Here is a 24276-nt window from a genome sequence, read left to right on the forward strand (position 1 = left end):
GTATAACTTCAATTACATCTTCAAAACGTTCCGAAGTCGTGGCGAGAGTTATAAGAGCGTTTTTCAAAGGAAAATCAAAATTTTGTCAAAATTTCATTTGCTTCAGACAATTTTTACCGTTATTCTTTCATCGAGATACAAAAATTGTTAATTTCATATTTAATTGTAATTTGGTCGTCGAGGGATTTTTTTTTTTTTTTTTTTTTTTACTCGTCGATCGACTGTTTTTTTTCTTTCAATTTTCGAAATAACACGAGATCGCATCCAGCTGAAAACTTTTCGCTAATTTTGACTTCGACGCAATTTTTCAGAAAACGACGATGCATTCCGTCAGAGACTTGAATAAAAATGTTAAACAGATCGCTGGGAGGGACAGGGAAGACGAAAAAGAAAAATAGAAAAAAAAAAAAAAAGACGAACCGAAAAAGAGGGACGAGAACACAATAAAAATGGTCAAGCACCGGAAAACGCGTTGATCGAGAATTAATTATTAGCGAGCTTTTAAACGCTCCAATTTGTAGAGCAGATCGTTGGGAGCGATGCGTGGATACGTGAAAAAGTGAAGGGAGGGGTTGTATTGGGTGGTACGCAAAGGGGGTGAGTATCGGGGGATGCTTGCCACTCTTCCATATCACCTTTGCAAATTGGACGTGATACGGATACCGACCCATGTAAATCGGTGTTCTCGTATGCGCGTGCGAATATACCTGCGTAAATGTGTAGGTATATATATATATATATCGTGAATCTACTTGCGCGCGTGTTTACCCGTTAAACTCTGCCGTCAAAAATAACAAAGTCCTCTGTACAGTTTAACGAGCAAACTCGATCTCCGTGTATTTGCATCCGTGTAGGGTAGCCATTCAGTGCCTACAGTGAGTAGGTGTGACCCCCCGTTAAAATTTTGGTAATTAAAACCGATCCTATATGTCCGTATCCTGCCGCTTCTGCTGATACTGTTGCAGTTTTTTTTTTTTTTTTTCTATTTTTCAACATTTTTTTTATTTCATAGAAAAGAACTTTACTCGTCGACTTCTATTTTCAAATTTTTTTTTTTTTTATTGCTCCTGAGTATAGTTGAGAGTTTTTAATTATGTTTAATTTTTAAGTTGAATATCGTTGAATATTGTCGAAAATTTATTGATCGGTTGAAGATCGTTGAAAATTTTGTGACAAGTTGTGAACTTTGTCGTAGGTTGAAGATTGTTGAAAATTTTCCGATTGACGGTGAGTTGTTGAAAATTTTTGAAATGCTCGACAACTGTTGAAAATTTTTTGACTGTCTGAACATTGTCGAAAATTTGGTGAGAAGTTGAGAACTTTTTGACAAGTTGAAGATTGCTGAGAATTTTCTGATTGGTTGAGAATTGATGAAAATTTGTCGAACAGCTGAAGTCGTTGAAAATTTTTTTATCAGTTGAAATTTGTTGAAAATTTTGTCAGAAGTCGAGAACTTTTTGATAAGTTGAAGATTGCTGAAAATTTTCTGATTCGTTGAAAGTAGTAGGTGAAAGATTTTCTGAAGAGATTAAAGATTGTTGATAATCGTTGATAATTTTGTGAAAAATTTGATACTGTTAAACATTTTACGAGGTGATAAAGGGTAGTGAAAATTTTATGCGACGTTGAAAATTTTGTACAAAGTTTAAGATTGGTGAAAACTTTCGATGAATACAAGCTTACGAAATTGCGTTGACAAATGATGAGAAATCGGTCGAAACTAAAAATTAGTTGTTCAAAAAATTGTTAAATAATTTGATTGAATGAAGGATTGATCAGTCAGGCTATCATTTGTTGATAACCGTCTTGGATCCGATGATGGGGTAACTTTAAGGACAGCTAAAATGTAAGTTGTGATTGTTCGAATGAATTGAATAAAGATACGATACTCCAGAACTCTGCGACAAAAAAAAAAAAAAAAAAAACAAACTCTGTATAGATGATAAATCGTGTAGCGATCACTGATTAAAAAATTTATCTCGTAGTATGCAGTCAATATTAAACGTCAATATTATAAAACAGCATGTAACCAGTTATTTGTTAACGGGAAAATCAGAATTTCAATATTAAATTCCAAGCACATCTGGGCATTATTAGTTCAATAATCCGTTTTGATGAATGCTTCATCGGTTCATATAACCGCCTCTGGCGCTAATTCATACGAAGGAATCAAAACGAACATCAAAAGGTGGAAAAAAAAAAAATTGGAGGGATAAAAAAATTGGTAAATAAACAATTAAAAAAAAAAAAAAAAAAACGAAGCTTCGGTAGCCGTCGTGACAGGTGAATTGCTTCCGATTCCGTTTGCCCTTTCGACCGGTCCTTTATTGAAGCATAATTTGCCGGCCGGCTCCCATCCTACGTCCCTGTTTTACCCTCTGGGCTTAGCTTCGGGCGACTGCCGCACACGGCGGGAGAGGAGGACCATGTAGCTGTATCGCGGGGTTGTAATTAAATGCATAATTAATGACATTCGTGTTTGTCGCATCCGGTCAGTCTGGAATTTGCATCGATTTGAGTCGGGCGAATTCTGAAACGGTTTGCAGGACAACCCCTCGCCTACACTTGACGCCCACAACAACGCGACCCTGCTCCAATTAGATTTAGCTGATGATATCAGCCGGCGATTGATATATTAGACTGCAGTACTCGATTAATAATCGCCCTGATTTAATATCAATTTCTATCATTCGTATTATACGCAGTTTCATAACGTTGAAAAATTTAAACGAAGTTGAATATTTTACTTACCAACGGTTGGTAACAGTATCGGACTTTTATCACACTTTCTTCTTCGCCGTACCGTAAAAGTCAAAAATTGTGAGAAACTTGACTTTTCGGAAAACAATTTTTCTTGGTTAATGCAAGTTGAAGATTAGACAAAAAGATGATTTTATTTCACTTCGATGAGTAACGTTGCAACTCGAAATATCGAATTTGATTAACAGAATCAAATTCCAACAACAACTGCACTGTTCTCTGAACGAATTCAAAAGTTTCAACTGGCAAATGGGAGAATTTTGCTCTATTTCTTCAGCTGTTTGTCTTCGTATGTCCCGATTGTATTTTTTCAGTTTCCGGGGTTTTATTTAGTAGGAAAGCCTCCTAAAAATCGATACCACAAAATAAAAAATACTACCCTCACTGATTGCAATTTTTTCAAACAATCAGTGTCGATCAAATTTTCTAAACAACCTTTTAGAATGCAGTTAAACATTTAAAACTAAATTCTTCGCAACAACAAAAAGGTGAAGGGAGTTTGACCCTTGTTAGATGACTAAAAGTAAGACACAAGCAATAAAGTATTCGTGATAAATATTTAAAAAAAAAAAAAAAATGAGCATCATTTGACTTCTTCGCGTCTGATTATGAGGGTGAAATCCACGCCTCGTGGATTTTGAATAGCTAAAGTTTCGACGCCGTCTGGTTCAAGTGGACTGTCCAAAGAGAAAAAACGCGAGTATCGCGTGGTGGAAATTTAGCACACGTAGCTGGCGCGAAGAGGTGGCCGAGTTTTTAATTAAGGAAGCTGGAAAGGCGACGAGATGTATGTATAAGATATCTGGGTGAATCCGTGGCGTCGGTACAACTGTATATATGTACAAACCTGGAGATTTATTGCAGGTATATCCGCGACTCGAGTGCGATTTCGTATATCTCATACATAGATATAACGATACAGAAGCAGCCCCGAAGCTCGGCGAGCTTTCGTGCAGACACAAATCCGCGGATGCGGTTTCGCACATCGGGAAACTTATACATTAGCTACGTTTTTACGAGCGGCTGTTAAAAACGTGAAAGATCTTTGATCGTAAAATATGACAGTTCGTATATCAGGGAATCTACTCTATACGTCACGTACCTGGAATTCGCTTCCCAAAGAAGATGCGCTCTGGGCGTACAGTCCGGTAAAAAATTGCTAAAACAGAAGAAAAACAATAATTATAATAATTCTAAGCCTCGAACACTCAAATTTTATCAAAAAAAAAATCACAATCAAATTATTTGTTGAAACGCGACACGTTACAATTTCTGTTTTATAAATTGTTTCGTGTTGAGCGATTCTCTGCAAATCGACTGAAATGAATTCTCCATAACGTTAATAGGTATGTTTTTTTTTTTTTCAAATTTTATTTCAAGAAAGCTCAATCTCGTCAATTACATGTAATTTGTATCCAAGAAGTGATTTTACGACGAACTAAAAATCTTTTGAAACGAATTCATCCGCAGGCAATTTTTATTCACAATTCTATGAGGTAAAAAAATTATCTACAATAAATTATGGAAACTGGATGAAGTGAAGTTACTTTGAGATTGAAAAATTATAATGATGACAATTCGATATTCGTGTACTTGGAAGGATTTTTGTTCCTTCAATCTATGCGTTGATTAAATTCATCTTGACAGTCTTTGGTCGAAAGGATCTTCAAAGCCTTATTTCGTTCGCTCGATTCTTCGTCAAGAAACTTTTTCCGAGAGACTGTGCACCGCGATGCCGATTCACAGGCTCGAAGATATGAAACGGGGGAAAGATAACACGAGTCAAAACATATAGAGAAAATGAGGTAGAAAAATGTAAGGGGATTCAATAAATGAAAGAAAAATATTTAAAAAAGATCCTTTCACGTTTCAATCAGCCTCAGGTTTGACGCGTGGGTGTGGAATTTCACGAAAAACGCCATTTGTTCGTTTACCCGCATACTTTCCGTACACATACACATAAGTTTGTTACTTTTCTTTCATTTTTTTTTTCCACTTTCTCTCCACGTCAGAATTCACTTCGTAGATTTATTATCTATTTATTTACTTTTCATACAGAGACAAACAATGCCGAGGCAAGAAGAGATAAAGATGAAGAGAGCTGGAGGAAAATGGAGGAAATCAGGTCCGTCTTTCACGTCTGGAGGCAATCTTGGAAACTCCTCCCGAGAATACCTTATACATATACATATGTATACCTTATACCTCATACCTTATACCTACTAGGATGAGGTAAAAGACAAAAATTTTATGCAAAGGAGCTGGTAGCTTATACCGACGGTTCAAGGATGGTAATAGAGGATATATGAAGGATTTACATATCGTTTTATTATACCTTTCCGACAATGTTCTCCCGGTTTCGCTCCGCCATTCCTACCGCCACTTCTGCTACTGCAGTATCATACATACACATACATATATATATGGTAGGGTGGTCCTTGTTCGGAGGTAGGAAAAATTTTCATTGGGAAGCCTCCCAGATCTGTTCCAAATCATACGAAAAAATTCTATGTAAAGTTTTATGCCTCAACGTCAACTGGAACGCGTGCCTCTGACATAAGCTGCGAAAGTTTTAAATTTAAAATAATTTTAGTTTTTATATAACTATTCATTTCGTTTTGTATGACTTTGGTACAAATTAAGGGACTGATTTGAAGCTTGGCAGAGTTGTTGCTTGTAATGATAGGTACAAGCCTTGAAAATTTCTAAATTAACAAAATTATCCCCTGAATAAATTTTCCGGGCAAAATCCTTCTGGACAAAATTTTCTAACGCCTAAAATCTCCCCAGACGATAAAAGTAAATTGAATAAAAATAAGTAAATAAGTATACCTATAATGTACGAAAATGAAATTTTTTTCTATCCGCAAGTAAGAACCACCTTAATGTATATAATATATATTAGTCTTTTGCTAAAATTTAATGCACATGCGCTACAAGCCGAATGCAGCTCTTTGCCAGGGTTACCAACTGTATCTAACCTCAAAAATTTTAACAGCTTTTGGTAGCAGTTCTGCTCAACTCGCAACTGTTACAATATTTGAGGTTATGTATGGTTGGTAACCCTGGCAAACATTTGCTATCAGTTTGTATATAGGAGGGTGTCTATTAATCAAGTAGGATGACGGAACATGCAGTCGTTAGGAATTCACTGAGTATATGTATATTTTAAATAGATACTTCATCGTTTTCGTAAAATTTTTTCCACGACGAATGACGAAAAAAAAGAATAATCTGTAAGAAGAAAAGTTATGTAAATACATTTGCATTACGGAACGCAGACTTTTTCCAACCGAGTGGTGAAAGGGAAATCATACAAAAAAAAATTCCACATCCCTAATCAGTTGTTGCACTAACAATAAGTTGAGGAATTGATTATGCCCAAGTGAACCTTATGTTCAATTGAAAATTACGCATATCTTGGCAAAGATTCTTTTATTCATCTTCATCGCTATGATTACCCAGCGTTTGAGCCGTGTAATAAAATGTTAAAAATAAAAATGAAAATAAACAATAAGGATTAATCGTTGATAACGAAATAGCTTTGAAAAAAATTTAACGAGAAAATCTCAGATATTAAGTCAAATTAATTGTATTTACAGTTTCATTCGTTCTTTACAAGTAATTAACTAAATTTGTCATGAAAAATCTCCGAAGGCAGAAAAGAAAACGGAGTATGATTGTAGCATTGTATGATTATAGACAATACTGTCGTTATCATTATTATTACCTTAATATTCATTATTTGCCTTTCATATTTAGATTTCCTTTGCACGGTAATACGCGTATTTCATATTAGAATTTTTTTTTTTAAAACGATATCCAACCGAGAGATTTTAAGCCCCCTGGCAAAAATAAATCTCACGTTGTATATTCCATTCTGTTCTCAATTTGATTTTCCTCATTTTTATTTCAATGTTTACCCGTAAATGCAAAACAAATATAACGTGTCCATACGTGAATTCAACCGTTTTCCGTTGCATGTTTTACCATACATAGATCCGTACCTTACATGTATGTATATGCTTAAACGTGCAAGGGTGAGATTTGCACATGGAGTGCCAAATCACTAACGAGTTCTTTTGGCACGAGCTGTTTGTCACGTCGTGGAAATAGAATACATATAAAGATCGATAGGGTGTGAGAGATAGAAGGCGAGAGATGTGGGAATGGGAAAGGGAGAGAGAAATGTTCGAATCTCTCCCATCGCGGGACGAGAATATTCCGACTTCTCTTATAGGGATTTCCGTTCTATATAAGCTATCCGTTCTCCAGAAGGAAAATTGAAAATGCGAAAAAAAGATAGGATGAAGTTTATCGGTTACATACATACATACATACGTACATACATACATACATACATATATATATATATATATATAGGCACACCTAATTTTCTTCCATATAAAAATTCCCAGTCGCATTTATGATCCATTCCTACAGCTTACATGCAGTCACATCATTCCCTCTCTTTTTCTAGACGCGATATTTTGCATCTTATCGATCATATTCCTCGTCATACGTTCGGAGCATCAGGTTGATCACTAAAAGATTTTTAAAGTATGATGATATTCACAAAAGAAACAGGCTAAGAGTGACGTGACACAACTCTTCGACATAGGTATTTTATTTTTGTGAATTAATTTCAAAATGTAACAAGACGCGTATTTCGCACTTGATCTATAAAAGGTTGCATTGTGTCGCAATAATTACGATCGAGTATTGAAAAAGTCGAGAAAAGTCATTCTCGATCAGAAAAAGGAAATGAATTATAGTCCGAGAGAGTTTCCCCTTCTCCCATGAAATAAAAAAGGAAGTGGTCGTTATGATTTTCCACTGGTGTGTAATTTGAGCTTGGCTGTGTTTGTTTTTTCAAAACCAATCAAAAATCCATGTGACAATTTTCTACGCGCAGTATGATGTATATATTTGAACTCTTATTTGCCAATTTCTCATTTGGTATTACGAGTCGTGTTATAACCTGAAAATTCTGGACCGAGCTTTTGGTGTACTTTCTTCTCATGTGGTGTGGCGTGGAAACAAAAGATAGGTAGTCTATAAAGTGTCTCGGCGCAGTTGCGAGTAAGCTACAAGCAGAAGAACCATCAAGAAGAAGAAGATGATGAAGAAGAAGACCAAGATGAAGTGGAAGAAGGAAAGAGAGGAAGAGCCAAAAATAAAAATAAAAATGAGAGAACTGTTAGCAAAAGGAGAAGAAACGAAGGAAAATGGTATGGAGGAGTACCGTGAAGACGTTGCCTTCGTTAGCCGAGTCCGTTTCTCGTTCCTCGTTGTACGGCAGCCCTTTCCTTTCACTCACTTGTACATACTATACCTTTTATTTATTTTTCCTCCACTCTTGTTTCACCCACCCTGCACGATACGGCTCTACTCGCTACCCTGAGGGAGTCTCCTTGGCTCCTCTTCCTTTCACCTTTTTACTGCCGTTTTAATAACACGACTCATTAAGGAATGACTTCCGGTCTACCACCGTATCCACTGTAGTTTCTTCGTCTTCGTCTTCTTCTTCTTCTTCTTCTTCTTCTTCTTCATTTATTCTTCTTTTTTTCATTCTCTTTATTTTCACAGATAGTGGCATGACTCAAGAAGATACGTACCTATAGAGCTTTACGTGACCAAGTTGACGTGAATACGGAGGAGAGGAACGAAATGAATTAGTCAAGAAGGTGGACCGCTGCAGGAATTGCAGTCTGAATGAAATTGCATTTGTTAATTTTTTGATGACTGGAGAGTGCGAAGGCAATTATTCAGTAGTACTAAGACCAGTATGTATCAAAGTTCATTACACATACAGGAAAGATTTTTAATGCAAGAAGTTTTCCACGCCGATGGCCAATTTATCCTTTCGAAGCCTCACATCTTTCGATGAACCATTCCTCAACAAACAAAAAATCTTGTGAACAGTTATGATCAATTATCCATATTTGAAACGTGAAATAAAATTCACCAATTCGTAAATACTTTGGTCAAGAAAAATGTTTGTTTTCCAACTTCCCAAAATCATATGACGAGGAATGGTTCGTCGAGATATCTAAGGCTTCGAAAAGATCAACTGAACAATCGGTGTGGAAAAAATTAGCACGAGACCAGATTTTTATTCCGAAAATTGTCTTGACGTAAACAGAATTTTGATCAGAAACCAAAGCAATTCTAGACTGAAACGAGAAAATTTGAAAAAAAAAAAATCAATTATTCGATGAAGATTCGACACAATTTTAATGAACATCTATCGACTTCCGGTTACGAATTGTAGTAGCTTGAACCTTGAACAAATTCATAATTCTTATTACATCCTACTAATTTTCATCAAATTTGGTGCACGACCTTGCGTTTTTAATTTAAACGTATCTGTTTCTCTCTCGGTATCGTTCGCCACCTGAAAATTTTTTGCGTACAACAATTTGAGAAACAGTCTCTCCCGTTTAAACACTTGACAAATTAAACTCAGCTGTTCGGAGCAGATAAGCAAGGAGAGTTCTGGATACAGATTCCTGTTACCGACATCTTACCGACACTCAGCCAAGACACAAACCTTTTTCCAGAATGTGCGGCGGTTGGACAATTTCGTGAATTAGGTTAAACTTTCATGTTTATCCAGCTAGATTTTTACGAAACTGTACCGGTTCCCTTAATAAAGAACAGAAGATTGACTACAGATCTGGAAAACTAAACTAAGAGCAGACATAATTTTCAGCCAGATTGTGGATTGGAGCGTATAAGGAAATTAGAATTCAAGCTCCGTGGAATCGGAGCTTTCCTCTGCTAGGGAGAAAACTGTCATGCAGAAGAGACGTTTGCGACAAAGATTGCCGCATGAGATATTCCCGGTTCTACGGGGAGAAGAAACTCTTTGAATTGACGAATTGTTAAAACGTGTTTTCGTTTACATAGCAATTCTCATGGGGGATGAGGAGAAGCGGTGAAGGACGGACGAAAAGCCGGAGCTCGAGGCAGAAAATACAGTCGTGTTTTCTTCCCATTCCATCCTAACCAACCGACCAACCGCCTAACCAACCAACCGACCAACCAACCAACCAATACCCGCGCCTCTCGACAGATTTGGGAATTCGCGTCCGAGGTAAATTCAGAATTCAACCTGGAGTAGGATTGAAAATTCACCCTTACGCTCTTTCATCTGAATTCGGTTCTGTGTGCTCGGCATCGTCATAGCGCCTAGAAGTTCTCCGCACCTTTTCCCAAAGCCCAAGAGAGAGTACCCAAAGCGAAAGGGAAAAAACGAGAGGAAAACCAACTGGCGCGGATTCTGTCGGTGTGTGGGTGTAATTATTCAACGAATCCATTAACTGCTGCGAAATCTATTTTATCTGATCTCGAAACGAGCCACTGTACATATATAGAACTCCGTATAGTGATTTCGAATCGATTCATTTTCGTTTACATTTAGATATAGTACCTGACTCTTTTTCTCATTCTCTATTTTCCTCCGCGATTCGAGATTATATTATTTGTTTTCTTCTTCGAAAACAGAAAATGGTGAATTATCATCCAAGTCTACATTTTTATTTTTGCGCATACCATCATTTTCAAGTTTTCATTATTCTACGAGCTTTATACATTTCGTGTTTTTGTTTTGTTTTTTATTTCATACAAATATTACTTTTACAAAATACTGAAACAGAAGAAGTTTTTCTTGCCACAGGATCCCAGGGATATCCAACATGAAATATAGTTCATAGTTACTCTTTTCGCGTAAAGAAAATTGTGCGTAGACTTGTATAAACCCTTACAATAAAATGAAACGAGAGAAAAAAAAAAAAACTGATGACCGAAGGAAAATTCTTTCTTTTCTTTCTTCGAGTTGTTGAAACATCAAGGAAGACTTTCATTGCTGGTAATTACAATCGTAAGCTTTAAAATTAGCATTAACGTACTTTTGCACCCCATGCAGAATAATCACCATCAGATGATGAGAGCGAAGAAACAAAAAAGAAAGGAACAAACAGTGAATGGAAGAAAACCAGCAAGGGGATGAGAAGTGAAAAGAAATTTGGGAATAAAAATGTTACATCCATCATCACGATAATCTGTACCTACATAGCTCGTATCTTATTCTCGCTTTAATTCATCTTTTATTTCCCGCCGCACAGCTTCTTGAACTCGCGGTCACATAATGCTGATAACATTTTATCATATCATCCCGCATAATTTCCGTTCAGCTTAAGCTTTCAAGAGTTTCCTGATTCCTCTCTCTCTCATCCCCTTCTCTCGCTCTTTCTCTCCCTTTCTGCTTTCGGTTACCGAGCCGTTGATTAAGATTGATTCGATGAATTAAGTCGGTACCCTTTAAGAGTTGTTTCCCCCAAGTTCTGTTAGCATAATAATTTATATATTCTTGATTATAAACCGCCTTGAGGCGGGATTAACACCCAAAAATTTGCAAACGAAACGTGGCTGTAAACAATTTTCCACGGCCATTGGAAAAAGGGAGAACGAAAAAACCGTCCTCTCGTTTTTGACGCAGATTGAAACGGGCGCAATTGTGAGGTGAAATTCATCTGACACTTCTGTAAGTGTGTGGTGCGTATATGAAAATCCAATAACAGAACGGGATTTAACAATCAAAATTGGATTATTACGTGACGGTTTACTAGCGAGATTGACCTACACTTTTTTCGACATAAATGAAAGGAAATTAAAGGATTCAAGTTACACAAGGATGAAACTGAAACAGAACGAAAAAAAATCCTAATGAAGTAATTGGCAGAGAGGAAAGATAGTCATCACGAAAATTCTCGATGCTAATAACTGCACCCGGCAATTAACGGTAGGTACATAATTGTTTGAAAACGTCGATTATAAGAACGTAAATTGTGTAGGTGTGATTGTTTGAATTTTCCTTAAAATTCATATTGAGAAACCAGTCGACCAATCTTACGATAAATCATTTTTACAAACTAATTGATTACGAAGTTATGCAAGAATGACGACGAAAGAATTCTGTGGATAAAAATTGCCCGTGCATCCGGAACATGACTATAAGTTTGAATTTACCATCTTCCGAAATTCCCTCGATTATTTTTCTCTTCCAACGCATTGCAATGATCGCAAATTTGCATTAGAAGGAAACTCTCGATATCCAAATGATGAATTGACCCTTGACTCCCAAAGGGTTTTCGTAGCCAAACTAATCTTACTTTTATTTAAATGATTCTCTTTGTTTTACATTCAAGCCCCGATCCCTAAACCTTGCCCTGAACCCTCGGAATCCCGGGCTATAGATCTCAATTAGGGGAGTGGTGGGGTTCGACTCTGTTCACCATACGACGCCACCTCGTTTCACGGTCAGTGTGTGTATTTGGTTTGAATTTCTCGATCCATCGGATGAGAAAGAGTACCGAAAAAAACCGTCTTCCAAAATCAATCATTGCCATTTTCACTGACGAGCCGTAGTTCAAAAATTGAGGGCTGTTTCTCGGCTTCGAAAAAAAAAACCATTAATCGGTAAAATTGGAGGTCGAGACGGTGATTCAAAGACGGAGACGGAGAAAATGGAAACGAGATTGAAATACGGGTTCCAGGATCGATGGTGGAGTTGGAAAATGGAGGAGAGGGGGGATTCATTCGTCACTTGGTGTAACGCAGAGGATGATATCTTACTGGTTCTGGATTCTGCGACGGGGCTAAGTGGCAAGAACTCTCTGTGCAGTGAATACGGAGCTGACGCGACGTCCGTTTATTCCTGCTGGAACCCAGGGGCTGATTGCCAGACACCCGTGAATCGGAAACTTTTCTACATCTCAAGCGTAGACGGTTCAAGCGGCAGCAAACCGTGCAAAAATTCACAACCATTTCATCGATTTCGCATTTCATGCTTAAACGGTTCGCTACTGTTTCGTGCCCTAATGTTCTTCTTTTTTATTTTCCTTTTTTTTTTTCATCTTTGTTTTTGCCTCAGTATGCTTCGGCGCGTTGATGTGTGATATTTTTCCTCCCACCGGCCTTTCTCACTTTCTCTTAACTTGTTCGGCAAAAAACTCTACGCTCAGGCTTGTGAAACACGACTTTGGTACCTCGAAACAATTGGCGAAGATCTCAAAAGCCCTGAGGAGCTGCTAAAAATTGTAGTAAAAGAGAAAAGGAAGACTTGAGCATATTTTGGTGCCAGCGGTGGGTTCCGTAATTACAGCTGGACAGCAAAAACGAAGGGGCTACAATTTTCAATCAATCAAATTTTTTCCCCCCATAAATGAAGGTTGTTTTCTTCTACAGCATTGAAAGAAAGGAACAACTGAGCTCAAGATTTGTTCTCTCTTCTTCTTTTAAAACCCTTCAACAGGGGACCAATTAGTCCCGCGAATAAATTCCGAGCCGGATGAGGGTTAGATTTGTCAGAATATTTGTTTTCGATTGAGGGTGAATGTCCGACCCGCACAGTCTGACGACGGCTTGATGAGATCGGAGGCGATCTTTCAATCCTCGTGAAAAAAGAAGAAGAAGAAGAAGAAGAAAGGGATGAAAAAGGAACGTATGTGATGTCTGATCACTGCAGGGGCTGATGGGCGGATCAGGCTTCAGCTGGAAGATTTAATAGCACCCGCATACATGAGCAGGCGAAGGTGGTATTACAATGTTCATCTCTAATTAATCAAATGATTTGACAGGTAGCTCTCCGCTAATGTGTCAAAGCCACAGGAAGCAGACGACGGACGGTGACGTATGATTTTGCAATTGTTCGAAGCTGCTCCGTCACCGCGAAATTTCATGAATAGAGCACGGCATTGGCGAAATTGATCGTGTTGCACAAATTGAAGTTTCGCTGAGGCCTGATTGAAGAGTAACGAAGTTGACTGAGACGGAAAAAAATGACAAAAATTTTTCAAGAGAATGATCTACGCCGTAATAGTACGAAGTAATTATTCTCGACACCCGCCAGTCGCTCCTCCTTCATTTATATCCAACTTGGGCTAACGTTATTAACGATTATCGATTGGCAGTGCGATGATTTGATTCGGTAGTAAAATAAAAAGTCGCCGGTCCTCGATCACCGGGCAAACTCGCCTCACGCCGCTATTCTTTCGGCAAACTTTTCTACAGTGCAGATTTTTCCGTTCTCTGCACAAGAAAATGAAATGTCCACAAGACTAATGAGAGTGGCAGAATAATATAAATGAAACTTGAGTAAATTTACTCCCGAGTTTCAATTCAACATGAAAATGCCGTCGTCACGTTTGGATATCTATCGTGCAGTACGAATTGATGTAAAAAGTGCAATAACAATTCACTTACTCAACATTTCACTAACAATGTGCTCAACGAATATATTCTCCAATATTTACTCTCTGATTACATTTTGGCAGTATTAAAGTTTCACTGTAATTACTGATAACTGTAACGAAATATTCTACCGACAAGTGAATTAACATGATACTCCGTCTTCGCTGCAAGATTGTTTCATGTAAATTTTGTTCTTACAGCGAGTGCAGAGTGTAAAATTTGATTTGCAGAGAGAAGCGTGGTAATGTAAATAAATGGAGAACAAGCTGCCGCATTCCACACATAGAAGCCTGTTGTACAAAGTTTACTGACAGTAACTACATATGTATAAGGTATGTACGCGTTATATATGCCTCACCGTACACATTTACATGGGATCACAAGTGCACACATAAACACAAGAATACCAGACTGCATCCGGACGTAAACCTGAATATCTATAATGTGCAGGGTGGCTTGTTCAGACTGGAAATAATTCACAATCACATACATATTATCGTGAAAATCTGTTTCCTCGGTTTGTTTTTGTTTTTTTTTTTTTTATCTGATACAGTTTCTCTTTCAAAACGAACATGTATCGTCATTTACTTAGGTGATTCAAGATACTTTCTCCAATCAAAACTCCACGCCTAAACTGCGGTCGACGTCAAGACGATTCGAACGAGCTCTCGCTGGACGAAATCGGTCGAACCGTTCGGAAGATATCGGACTTTGAAGAGCGCGAGTAGCACTTGCACAAACCGCAGAGCACCGCGCCATTCGCTACTAGCGGAGTGCAGACACAAACCGCAGCGCCACTTCACGCTATCAGCGAGCGTATCGCGTTGCGGTTTGTGAAGGCTACTAGCGCCGGCGCCGAGTGCCACTTTCAGACTTCAAAGTAGGATATCTGGCGAACGGTTTGACCGATATTGACGAGCAAGAGCTCGTTGGCTTCGTCTTGACATGGGCTACAACGTGCGGGGGAAAAAAGCCTAGTCTGGTGAAAATAAGAAGTTGGTCACTTTAATCGATCCGTGATCAAAGTTATCGCTGCATTTCAATCGATGAGAGAACTGCAGCATCGGTGTGCCACTGTCATGCACATGCAAACCATGTACGGAGGCGCGTTTGCACCCTCCCCCCCCCCCCCCCCCCCCCCACCGCCCTTCTCGGTGGTACTGAAACTTGTGAGTGGTTAACTCTGGCCGAGACTCGGGTGCCTCGGAGGCTGAGTTGTTGTTGAACTTTGTCACTTCTAAGACAACCCTGTAAGGCATTTACGTACATACGTATGTACAGAACATGCTATGTACCTACCATTCGCCACGTGGATGGGTTGTAATATGCGGTAAGGCTTGTTTGTATGTAGAGGAGCTGATGCGCACACAGAGAAAGGGCGCAGCATCTTCGGAGTTTCCCGCACCGAGCAGCCGGCAATCTTTCCACCCTTGTTTAACCAAATTTGTTTATAATTCACGTACAAGACCACAAAGTGTTTCTTGCCCTATCCAAGAGTGATTCCGGTTCCTAAAGACCGTTGCCATCCACTAAAGCGGTACATCTACATGCGGTGTAAGGTACAACACAACACTTCGCCGCAAGAGGAGCTGGGTGCTCGAATATAAATTGCGAATAAATTTACCCGAAAATCGCTGGTACTACGTTACCGGAGTAATTAGGTCCAGTGTCACCAGTAGATTTCCGCTTTTGTACTACTTTATTCTAACCTATAATAATTCTTGAATTGTGATTATAACCTGATATGCTTACAAACCACGAAGAAGAACATTGTTCAAAAGGGATTTATCACAGATCCGTGCACAGCTGCTGCGACTTCGGAAAGACTTTGATTGAATTTCCCCACCTTAAATTTCTATCCGCAAAACTTGGTACAGTGTTAATTACTCTCAGCTCGTAAAAGGAAAACTGCATGGCCGAGGCATCTATAAACCCTAAACTTGCATCTAAAATTCACTCACAAGTTTCCGGCATGCGATTATAAGGTGGCATGCATAGTATGCAAGATGCCGAGTAGGAAATAGGATGCCTAATAAGTAATTGGATATCAGAGAAAATTATGTAACCCCTTGCGCCCCGCGCGAGACTCCTTGCAGAATCCACCCACTCGAGTCATCAAACTCCTTCGTACACTCCATAACTTCACTATATCCCCTCGTGTACTCTCCATTCCGCTCACTATACACTGTTCGCCAATTTATTCCCCCATGGAGCAGCCACTCAAGGCAAATGCGCCGTGCAGTTGTCGGTCGCGAATCAGCTCTCGTGTTATTTCAGCTCCAATGAACTTGGAGAAAAATTTTTACACACGTCCGTCTTTCTTTTATATTTTACGGTTTTTACTGAAAACGAGTAAATCCCGTGGCCTGTTTTCAAGCGAATCCTCTTCTCCTGAAGGCACTAAGAAAAAATAAAAACAATAACAGAAATGAAGACGGAGGGTGAGAGTGGAGAAAATCCTTGGCATTTCGCCTCTCTCTCTCTTATCGGCTGTCAAATACAGTGTGTTCTCGTCCGTTGAATTCGCAAGCTTAGCGTAGCGTTATTTTTCCACTCGAAATGAGCGATCGGCTGCGGATACATTTGATGGCTCTGTGAATGCGTTGCGTTGGGTAGAAACGTAGGATCCGCGCCACCTTGCAGAACCAAGTGACCTCTTCTGTATGGAATACAAGATATGATATAAAATCGAGTACTCTCACTGAAATCGGAACCGAATATCCCGCCCCTACGCGACTCGTTGCGCGAGGATTCGCTCGGCTGAACTTTCGGTCAATCTGCAATTCCAACTCTACTAATTGAGAAACACCCGACCAGCAGGGTACCTAACCGTTAACATCAGCCTGCTGGCGCTGCTGTTCCACCGGGATTGGAAGCAGCCAGAGAACCCGAAAGGCGAAAGGCGAACGCGAGTCCGCACCAACGGTTCGCCTGCGTAAACAGTAAACACCTGCAATTGGCTATAACTTGGCAAATTTCAGAGAGTCCGCGAGGAGTCAACAGATGCGAGACCCGGATGCGCGACGAGGAAACGACGATGTAACGGTAAGTTTGCCCACCCCCCATAATGTTGCCTCTGCGATTATCCTAGGGCAACAATTAAACCGCCTGCAAATTAGCCTTTGCAGCGCCCGAACATTAAACACTAGATACGCAGCCTCTTACTAGGTCAGGCGCTTTATCGGCCGATCGCATCAGGAGGACCAAAGCAATTTGAATATGAATTTTCTTTTTACAACGGTCGTCGAACTTGTTAAGACGTCCAAGAGAAAAAGCAAATTCTTTACCCGGAAACCTATTTCTTGGTTATATCGAGAGGCTTTTGTTGTAACCTGAATACAAAATAGTTAGGCCAAGGTCCGATGGACAAGTTAGACGCACATCTGTATAAAACGTCCTCTCTAAATAACAAACCTTCTATGGCCGACGGCAACTGGCATCAGTTCGTAATGAGACACTCAATGTAAAGAAATGCTGAAGCCCACCATTCGTTAATAAACATTATTCGTTCGAATATATTGAAGGGTTATTGAGAGGTGGATGTTTCAGGATTATTATAAACGGTTTATTTTAGCGTATGTATCCAAACATGGCGATAAGCAGAGAAAGAGAGCCTCTGCGTCGCTCTATAAGGTTAGCCAACTTAACTCTAGGGATATATCTAGGGAGGTAACTAGGAACTAGACAGAAGATACTACAGTTATAATATGAAATCCTGTGGGACTTTGTTTGGGTCACACGAGCGAGTAATCTCTTAAACGATACCACATTTTCTTGAAAGGACCTGCTCGTCCTCTAGTTTATGTGCGTAGCCAACTTCGTAAAAATGTTACTAGCGAGCGAACATGGATGTCATCCAATCCAAATCAATAAAATTAAATCACGCGCGCTACGAGCATATACTTTCGAGATAACCTCTCGATACGTAGTAAAGTACGTAAGTATATGACGAGGACTGTGTACTGAACAAAACTAGAAATTTATCTGGGTTCGATGTGCAGCAATGGTTGATCGAAGATATGTCTTTTAACAACAGGTAAAAATAAACTTACTGAGAATAATCAATTTTCACAGATTGTCCGTAAATAACAGAATTCAAAAGTATCTGTATTTTGCAGAGTTTTCTAATTTGAAATGGGACCTATTCCTCCTCGATTAATAACTGCTGTAATAATTGCACAAGTATTTGGCGTTTGAAGATTCGAAAGTTGGTGGTAAGTATCATAACGATTCATTTTCATTCTCACTGTGTTACTTAACAATGTTACAAACCCGCAAAAGTTGGTCCAGCCAGATTATCAATTTTTTATACAAAATATCAGCTCCTAGGTTCCATTTCAACGAATGATGTTTCGCCAATTTGTTTTACCCATATTTTTACTCGCAATGCTGGTGCAAAGTTGTAAGCACCGTAATAGAATTAGATTTTTAGGTAACAAAGGAAATAAATAAACAAAAATCCAAAAACAACGAAAACGGAATAGCAATAACCTTGATGATGATGATGATGATAACGATAATGTTGAGGGTAACAATAACAACTCCAAGAGTTGAAACAGCGTTAGGAAACACAAATTGAGAGAAAGTTCTTGAAGATTAAAGTTTTCAGAGTGGGTAAGTCGCGGGACCCTTAGGGGATGATTACGTCAGGGGGAGAGGAGGAGGAAGAAGGTGGTGGTGGTGGTGGTGGTGGTACAATAAGGTTGGAAGAACGGAAGGCAGAGAAAAGCAGCAGCTTGGCGATAATCGCGTTCTGATAAAACCAAAATCCAAAGAGTTTTATACACCGGGCGTGAAAATAAAAAATACTAACATTAATTCCGCTTTAACTTATCCCAGAGCTTGCAAGTTTGGCCTCCTCCTTTATTTCCGCGAACAGCCGGCTATCCTACGTATATGTATACAGGCGCACACAAAGTGTCTCTATTCTCGGCTTCTTGTCCCATACTCCCTCCCTCCCTCCCTCCCACCCTTACTTACCTACTTACTTATTTACTTTATATATACTCACTTCACTTACTTTATACTTGAGTTACTTACTTATACCTTACCCCATGCAACGTCGAGTTTCCTATCTCTTTCTTGATGCACCGCGCCGCGCGTTTTACTACCCGTGAAAAACTACCCCTCCTAATCTTATAACGGCTGGCTAAAGCGAATTCACAGACCGTTGTCCCAAAACTTTTACCCCGCGCGCGGCGTCTTAATTTCGCTAAATGAAAAAAAAAAAAAAAAACAGATGCTTGAAATAAAATTAAAAGATAATTAATCAGCCACCGAGTAACTTTTCGCTTTCACAATCATACGTTTTTGTCTCTATCGCGTAAACACAGATCAATTTGTCCAACGAAATTACGCACCTCCTAAACAAAAACCACTTAAACAAATTCATGTTGAAAAATAATTAAAAATTCATTCGATTTGTGATTATTTTTATTTCAAAAGAAATTCAACTCTCGCTATTAAGTCAGACTGAAAGTCATTCCGGTTCGCCGTTTAGTCGAAAAATTAATTAATGAGCGCAGCGACCTTTGATGATGATTCAAAAATTCTCCCTTTCATGTGTTATTACGATATTGAAACCCTGAATACGTAATTATCTCTGGGAGTCATGCCTGTCGGTGTTTAACCAAATTGGTACTCTGTATGTCCGGAAATAAAGTCCGCGGAATTAATATTTGGCAACGACATGCGTGATATTATACCGCACATATCCATCAAAGCTATAATGCGACATAATACTGTGATAGAATTTCTAGCCAACTATACATATATGCATAGAATTCGTCGTTGGGTTATGGATAGAATTGAGACACGTAGGGGGTGAAAGGATCTGCTAACAATTAGCCGGCTAATGATATTCCTAGTAATTAATTCAAAACTCATTATCTCCGATCCATTCTCACTCTGCGATTTATATATACCTACGTAGGTATAATAGTATAGATAGACAGACAGATACATGCATTTCCGTATATATGTGTGTAGATAGTTATGTATAATGCATTCTGCAGATTCTCATTAAGCAGTTTCTATTGTTATATCTACCTCAGAGAAGTTTCCTTCCCTATGCGCGGATAATAATTGATAGACCCGACCATAAGACCTTAGATATTATCAAACTTTACCTGAAAGTTTGAAAATTTAAATCAATGCCACTACGCCGTTAATTATTATCCCTTAATAATAATCCAATCTATAATATCCGTAACTGATAACTTCCATTAACAATTCTGGAGGGAAAAAAAAAAGAAATTTTCAAAAATATAAAATAAAACGGAACAATACTGTCTTTGGAGAAGTTTGATTTTGCAAAAACTCGGAATTTTTTTTTGTAGTACAAGCTTTTTTCAAGCAATGCAATAATTATCAATCCTTTTTTTATTGTCGCTACGTATTCTTTGTCGTGTTAAATATATTAATATATATATATTTATATATATATATATATATATATATTTTTTTTTTTTTGTCATCTTGTTCACATAACTCACAATGCTGGAAATTTTTTCTTACTTTTTGAAGAAGTAACCTTTTTTCAGTCCGGGATTTTGACGAAAATTTCGAATCGGACTTCTCACGAAGTAGAGACAAAAGTATTAATAAGCAATGCAGAAATGCACCTGAGATGTATTCCCCATCATCCGTTAAACGGCAGTTATACTTTCACTCTTTTGTTAATACACGATGTTGAAAGTTTTGATCACTTAGGTACACGATTTTTATTGAATCTCATATTGGCAAACTCGTTTTTCCCTCAGGCATCCGATACATAGGCGGATAAAAGTTATTATAGCGAAATAGCGATGGGCGCAAACCGCTCCCGGTATCAAACAAGACACCGAAAGTGTAGAAGAATTGTACAAAATATTACATATTGTCAAATTTTCACCCGAGAGAAACAATTATCGAGAATTTAAATAATAAATCAATAACGTACACACATACATCGTAATATTTATTCGCAGATCGATCGATTTTCCGATTCTCACCGATTTCGTACAGCGATTATACGTACTGGGAAATAAAATGAGGAGAAAAACTGGCGAGAGGGGGTTAAAATACCAATAAATAAATAATAAAAAAAAGGGCTCAGGACAGCGCGGAGCGGAAGCAATAAATCCCTTCGTTTCTGGCAAAGGATATCTTCCCGCGTCCTACGCCCTCCCTCCCTCCCTCCCTCTCTTCCTTCCTCCTTCACGGGTCCCTCACACTCCCCCCCCCGGCTCAGCCTTTATATACATTTACGTATATAGACGAGGCTCAAAGTTATCCCGTTCTCAAGCCCATTGAACGTGTCTTATATCGATTATACCCTCCGCTAAACTTTCCCCGATCCCGAGGGATAGCAGGGAGGGAGGCGGTGGTTTCAGACTTTAAAAGACCACCGAATGAAACGTATGGGACGCCTGGGATATTCCCACTTTGACAGTGGATCTCGGTGGAGGTTTTCGAGATCCTGGATATCCTGGAACTGGAGTAAAAAGAGCAGGAGGAGCCGGTTTCATCACGATCGGAGGATTTGACTGTCTCCGCGAATCCCCCGCCCCTCCCACGAAGCCAACTTTATTGCTTCCAATTATTTTCATGGTTATTACATGTCGTATACCTACCGATGTCCGCGAACCCCTCGTTTTCGGCATCCGCACACCACCATTAATCCGGTCAACCAGAGTGGGAAGAAAAACAGCCATACACTGAACGAGGATCGTCGATGTCCCGTTGGAAAAGAGCGAGATCAACCGAAGTGAGTAAAAACAGCTGGCATGTAGAAACTTGGTAACGGAAAATCAACCACCGAACAAATCATTGACATAGAGAGCGCAATTTTTGCAGATCCATGAGGAGGTTGTTTCCTTTTTTAATCTTAAATACGACCGTTACGTAACATTGCACGTTGCGCATGTGTTCGATGAACAGAGAGGGAGGAGAAATTTCTGGAGCTTTGCAAAAGTTTGTAACGATTCGAATATTCCCGCGGTGAGTCGAAACGGTGATTGATAATATTGGGAATAGACTTTGAGTTACAGAGCCGATCACGTGGTTTACGCGTTCGCCAATCGCACCAGTCCTCTCGAATAGAGACTCTTTCCGGAGGCTTTTTCTCGGCTAAACGCTCTTTGAAGCAGCGCGATTTACTGAATCGTCTCTCAACAAAATGACTTGATAACGTATAATTTAAATAATAGCTGCAACAATTCCTGAACATAAAGTGTCCGTATAAAGTATCTTCAAGATCGTGAATGAATATAGTCAAGTTATACCCTGAGAAAAATCAAAATTTTTCGGCGAAAAGGAATAACGTCGTAAACACCTGTAATGCGCAAGTCGCCATTTTGAATATCTTCAGAAACGGAAACGGAAAGAGAAACATTGTGCAAATAAATGACTAATAGCAGTGAGACAAATTATACTAACGAAAGGCGATTTACATTTACAATTTCAAATTTATATGTACCTTTTAATAAATAATTTATGTGTCGAATGATGGAATGATCGAATGGATTAATGAATGAATGTAAAACTTGTTACAGTCGAGTCAATAAAGAGTAAAAAATGGGTTTGCGCCCCATAAAAGGTTGTGCAGTAGTAATGATTTTTATATATGTTGTTTTGTTACGGGCAACGAAAAAATACAAGTTTTCAACCGTTTGGATTTTTCGTCGAGGCCCGGAACTAAACAACATATATCAAAAGCATTACTATACCACCTTTTGTAGGGCAAAAACTCCTATTGACTGGACTATTATTCTATAGTCATGTTTTTGTTCCGTCACATTTTTGAGTCGAGTGTACGTTCCATATACACATCCTAAGCTCGACTCTGATCACAGAAAAACAGGCTGAGTCTGAACCTGCAAAATCTGACGCATAAGTTAGTACAGAATGAAAAAACAGTTGTGAGAAAATTAATTCAAAACATCCAAATCATCGACAAGGATCGCATTTATAATAATTTTAGGCAGAATTCAAAAACCTTTCCACCCGACACCGCCAAGCGAAAAAAAAAACGATCCAAATTTGTACCACGGTATCATTTTTAATGAGCACTGTCGGGTTGGCTGAGAATTCGTCAGTTCATTCCCGGCAATAAATCTGGACGAGGTTGGAACGCAGGAATGGCTAGCTTGTCTAGCCGCAGGAGACAGGAGCTGCAGGGTGCTTAGTTTCTTCGTCACCCTCGAAGATTTGCCAACTTTTATGGAACTCTCCATTCTTCTTAAAGCTGTGGAGAAAACATCCCCCGAAAATTTGTCCACCTAACGCCTGCCACTTAATCGCGACTGACCCGTGAGCAACGAGCCGTTTTCAAAAGCTGAACGTGATGAAAAGGAGAGACGATCGAAAATCTGAAGACGGATTGAATTCAATTATTTCGTGAATTTCCTCGGTGAATTGCCAAGTTTTTTCGTCACCTACTTTCATCAAAAAAGTGCAATTCTTCGTCGGTTATAGTTCCGCTTATTGTTTAAGTGTAAGTACGTCAAAATGCGAAATTGTTTTGAGTAAAATATGCAAGCATAACTCTGAGAGAGTATTTAATCCCTTGTTTTCACCGTGATATCAACACGGAAATATCATGTAACGAGAAAACCAGGGGTTGGTAATTTTCTGGTTAACTTGTATAATCATGGGGTCGACTGTTTCTTCGTTAAGATAATTCTACAGTATAAAGGGTGAAGGGGTGGACTTGCAACGAAGTTCTGTGCCTACGTTTCGAAATGAGGGCAGGGCGGTAGGCAGATAATTAATCGACAATTTACACCGCAGAATCGCACACCGTTTCTCTCTTCGCTGTCTCCGCAAGCCTCTAACTGCCAAGCAATAGCAGACGCACCAGGTGCAGATGTTAACCCTCAACCAAAATGTACACAGTTGTATAGGTATACCGAGAGGTTGTCTTGAAAGGACCTGCGCGATTCAACTTGCTTAATTTCGATTGGCTGACTTGACTTCCATGCTCACAGTCTGGAGCGAACTTTCACTGACAAGAACAAATTCCCTAGAATCGGCCGGTCGACAAGTGACAGCTAACCATAACCTCACAATGACTAAGCGTGCGTTCGGAAACTAACTAGCAGTGATGAATGAAAACTCCCTAGGATAGAGGCAGAGCTAGTCACGATATCCGCTGCACAAAAGAGATAAAGGGAGCTTTCCAGCAAGGAGACACAGTGTGACACTGTGTTACACGGTCGAACACTGTGCCTTGGTGCTTGTTGGAACGCTTTGAGGTTCTTAATTCAGTCACTAGAGTCC

At 39.1% G+C, this 24276-nt stretch overlaps 1 protein-coding gene across 1 annotated transcript in view; it reads right to left on the reverse strand.

The window, feature by feature from the left end:
- LOC107219515 overlaps positions 1 to 24276 on the reverse strand; it is a 204673-nt gene that overhangs the window by 159743 nt on the left and 20654 nt on the right. Inside the window, exon 2 of the mRNA XM_046740208.1 lies at positions 3863 to 3919. The gene's annotated coding sequence lies outside the window, so the exon portion shown is untranslated. The remainder of the gene's footprint in view (positions 1 to 3862; positions 3920 to 24276) is intronic.

This window comes from Neodiprion lecontei, chromosome 5 (assembly GCF_021901455.1).
Source record: "Neodiprion lecontei isolate iyNeoLeco1 chromosome 5, iyNeoLeco1.1, whole genome shotgun sequence".
Classification (NCBI taxonomy): Eukaryota; Metazoa; Arthropoda; class Insecta; order Hymenoptera; family Diprionidae; genus Neodiprion; species Neodiprion lecontei.